At 46.1% G+C, this 4,073-nt stretch overlaps 1 non-coding gene across 1 annotated transcript; it reads left to right on the top strand.

Annotated features, from left to right (window-relative positions):
* The first annotated feature begins 3,024 nt into the window (after positions 1-3,024).
* TRNAI-AAU (transfer RNA isoleucine (anticodon AAU)) lies at positions 3,025-3,098 on the top strand. Its single transcript has one exon. It is a non-coding gene; the product is annotated as a tRNA-Ile (tRNA).
* Positions 3,099-4,073: the final 975 nt, after the last annotated feature.

Below are 4,073 nucleotides of genomic sequence, written 5' to 3'. Positions count from 1 at the left end.
CTGGAGACTACCCAGACTCCATACACAAGCCCACACTGCAGCTTGCTTGGGAGCATTTTTCCTTCCTGCCCTTTCACTTTTCAGCTTTGTCTTAAGATTCCAGATATGGCCTTGGTGTTGAATATTTGAGTGAGTTCAGCCTAACACAGGGTGACATTTCCCAGAATATATAGCTGGTTAGCAAGATCCCAGAACACATGTGCTTCCTGGCAGTTGGCTGGTTGCTGTTTCATGGACATCAAATAGAAAAAGGGAAGCAGAAGAGACAGTTAAGAGTCTCCCTCTTTCCCATCTCACCCCTTCTCCTTCCTCTGCTTGGTTGAGAGGTCCAGGCAGCCCGTGGGAAAATTTTCTGTATTGAAAGAAGACCCTCAAGAATGAAAGAGAGGCCATGTGCTTTGTGGGAGTCTTTGGCAGAAGTTGGCACTTGAATAGCAAAGCCTGTCATCTACTGTTCTACTACTGCTGCACCTATGCTGTAACCTGGGGCTTCTTATCACCTGCTTTTTATAAAACTGACAGCTGCCTTTCAGTAGAGGTGAAGAGAAAGATGTCCAAGGTGGATAAAAGCTGATGATGTAAATAGGAATTTCAATTAGGTGAGGAGCAGCAGCAGCTGAGGTATCAAGGGACAGGGTTCAGGTATGATAATGATTCATAGAATCAAAGAATCAAAGAATGCACTGGGTTGGAAAGGACTTTCAGTGATCATCTTGTCCAACCCCCCTGCAGGGACATCCCCAACCAAAACAGGTTGCTCAGAGCCCCATCAAGCCTGACCTTGAATATCTCTAGCCATGGGGCCTGCTCCAGACTTGGCACAGACATCCATCCGAAGTTGCTCAAAGGCATGATGGCTCTTCAGTTTACAGGTCTGTGTTGTGAGCATGCAGCAAAATTCCAGTTTCATATTTACAACAGAAAACCAAGAATCCAAACACCAAACTGGGGTCATGATTTGTCCTTCTTCACACTTAGATTCCTCTTCTTCACTGGTTCAACATTCTTTCTAGATCTAATAATCCATAACAAAGCAACAGGCAGCCAAGCATTTGAAAGATGTCTGGCTTTTGTCTGGGAGTCCACCTTTTTTCTTAAAAAAAAAATTCATATAACATCTAAAGAAAAGATACTACTGCCATAACCCAACTAGTTTTCTCCCCTGTGTAGTATAAAATACAGCAGAAAATTCTCAGCTTCCTAGAAAAAGATGCTGTTGCAAAAGGCAATGGTAGTTGGAGTTACTGAGAGAAGGGTGAAAAGATGAAAGAGCAAATGCTCCTCTCTACAGATGGAGAGGTGACTGAGCATGAATTAATGATGCTGAGGAGGATGGCAGGACAAGCAGGCAGATGTGAGGCCTAGGACAGATGGAAAGGAATGGGATGGAAATGATCTGATGAGTGAATTAAATTATCAGATCTGATCATCCTCTTAGGGATAAAGGATTTTGACAAAGCTGGGCAAAAACAGGATTGGGGGATTTTGATGGATCTTTGGTGAAGATATTGGTACCATATGGGCTAACAGCAATAAAGATGAACTGATGGTGTGAGTAAAGTAAAACGAAGATTGTAACCAAAAGGATGAGTATTACAGAACTGCAGAATGATAGTGGTTGGAAGGGGACCTCTGGAGATCACCACCTCTGCCAGGACAGGTTTGCCTAAAGCAGATTGCACAGGATGGCATCCAGATGGGAATTCCAAGGAGTATGGAGTACAAAAAAAAGAAAAATTGCTGTCAGCCCAGTGATCCCAAGTCAGTCTTTCTGCATCCCAAGCTCATATAGAGATATTCATTGGTGTTTCCCTCTATAATGAGGTCTACGAAGAAGACCAAGTATTCCAAAATCTTCATACTTTAATTTTATAAAGTTATTGTTCTAGTCTAAGGCAGGCAAACTATCATTGTAAAACAGAAACCCTTTTCTATATAAGGCAAAAAGAGGATGAAAAAAAAAAAAAGATAATTGTGAATAACTCTTCTGGTGTTGCTGCATCCTTCCAGGGAAGGTAGGTGCTTCCAGGCTCACTTTCATTCAATTTGATTGCTGGGTGAATTTCAGGAGAAGCTGGTCCCTGGTTCACCAGAGGATAGACTATGGTTCTGCTCTTAGAATCATAGAATCATTTAGGTTGGAAAAGATCTTCAGGATAGAATTGTTTCAATTGGAAAAGACTGCTGAGTTCAACTGTCTACCTGACACTATCAGGTATTAAGCCATGCCCTGAAGTGCCATGTCCATATGTTTCTTGAACATGTCCAGAGACGGTGACTCTACCACCTCCCTGAGCAGCCTGTTACAACGGCTGACAACTCTTTCAAGAAATAATTTTTTTTTCTAATACTCAATCTAAACCTCCCTTGTCACTATTTCATCATTGAGGCTCACTTCTGCTGCAGGCTGTGCTGAGTTTTGCTCAGGCTGTGGGATAATTCAGGCAGGAAGAGACCATGGGATGTATCTTGCCCAAACTCTCTGCTCAGAGCAGCATCTGCTCTTAGGACAGATCTTGGAGGATGCTCAGGGCAAGCCAGGTGTCTGGAAAACCTCCAAGGAGGGAGCCTGCATGGCCTCATCCTGCAGCCTGCTCTGTTGCCCCCCTGTCATAGAATCATAGAATGTCTTGAGTTGGAAGGAACCTTAAAGATCAACTAGTTTCAACCCCCCTGCCACGAATGGGGACACCTCCCACTAGACCGTGTTGCTCAAAACCTCATCCAGCCTGGTCTTGAACAGTTCCAGGGATGAGGCATTCACAACTTCTCCAGGCAACCTGCATTCCAGTGTCTCACTGCCCTGAGAGTAAAGAACTTCTTCCTAATGTCCAGTCTAAATCTACCCTGCTATAGTTTATAACTGTCCACACGGGGGAGAAAAGTGTTGTGCATATGTCCCTGTCCCACACAGGAGAAACATGCCGTCATGCAGGGCCCTGTGACCTTCTCGAAAGAAGGAATGCAGGCGGGTCGGATCATTAGCAGCAGGTAGCCGTGTTGCCGTAGGTAGAAGACGTCGCGGGCCGGTTAGCTCAGTTGGCTAGAGCGTGGTGCTAATAACGCCAAGGTCGCGGGTTCGATCCCCGTACGGGCCACTCTCTTTTACTTGTCCCCATGTTCGCCAAGGCAGCGCTAGGCCACTCTGCCGGATCCAGGATTCCTTAGGGTGGAAAGGGCGGGCCCACGCCCTGGGAGTCTGCAGTGTTGGGGGCTGGTTTGTTTTCTGCATAGGCAGCAGGATCAGGAGGTGAGAAAAGTGGTGTGTGGGCTTGTGGCTACTTCTGGAGTCTTAGAGATGAGCTGATCGGCAGAAAGTGAAGCACTGCTAGAGCTGGCAAAAGGAAGCTGGAGCACAAAGGGAGGGACAACAAGAAGAAGTTACAAGGCATCAGTGGATGTTCTTTACATCGATTTCAGTAAAGCTTTCTCATACTGTTGCCTACAGCAGCCTCATGAAAACGTTGCCTGCTGGAGGATGGGAAGGTTCTGCAGAGGGTCCTGGACAGGCCCCTGGATGGATGTGATGAGGTCAATCGTACAGGCTTTAACAAAGCCAAGTGATGGGTCCTGCAGCACAACCACCCCATGAATGGTCCAGGCTTGGGGCAGAGCGGCAGGAAAGCTGCCTGGCAGAAAAGGCTCTGTGGGTGCTGATTGACACCTGCTGAACATGAGCCAGCAGTGTGTCCAGGAAGGCCAACAGCATCCTGGCATGTATTGTGTGGCCAGCATGGTCTACATTGTCCTGCTGTACTCAGCACTGATGAAGCTGCATCCTGAGAACTGGGTTCCACAGTATAAGGGACATCGAGATGGAGGTTGTCCACAGAACGAGGGCAATGAAGCTGAGTCTTTTGGTAGCGTAAAGAAGCCTGCAGTGAACAGAACATGTTTGGAGTACAGAAATAGGATCAGCTGCTTAAAGTATGCAAAGAATTTTGGGTTTGAAGGATATGCTGCTAATGCATGGTGGTAGAGGAATATGGTCCAATTTATAGGTTGACTAGTAGTTAGAAGGGCAACAAAGCTGGTAAAGGGTCTGCAATCTTACAAGAAGTGGGTTAAGGAAT

Source organism: Indicator indicator, chromosome 1 (assembly GCF_027791375.1).
Source record: "Indicator indicator isolate 239-I01 chromosome 1, UM_Iind_1.1, whole genome shotgun sequence".
Classification (NCBI taxonomy): Eukaryota; Metazoa; Chordata; class Aves; order Piciformes; family Indicatoridae; genus Indicator; species Indicator indicator.
The sequence above is the reverse complement of the archived record's forward strand: the minus strand, read 5'-3'. Positions and strand labels throughout refer to the sequence as shown.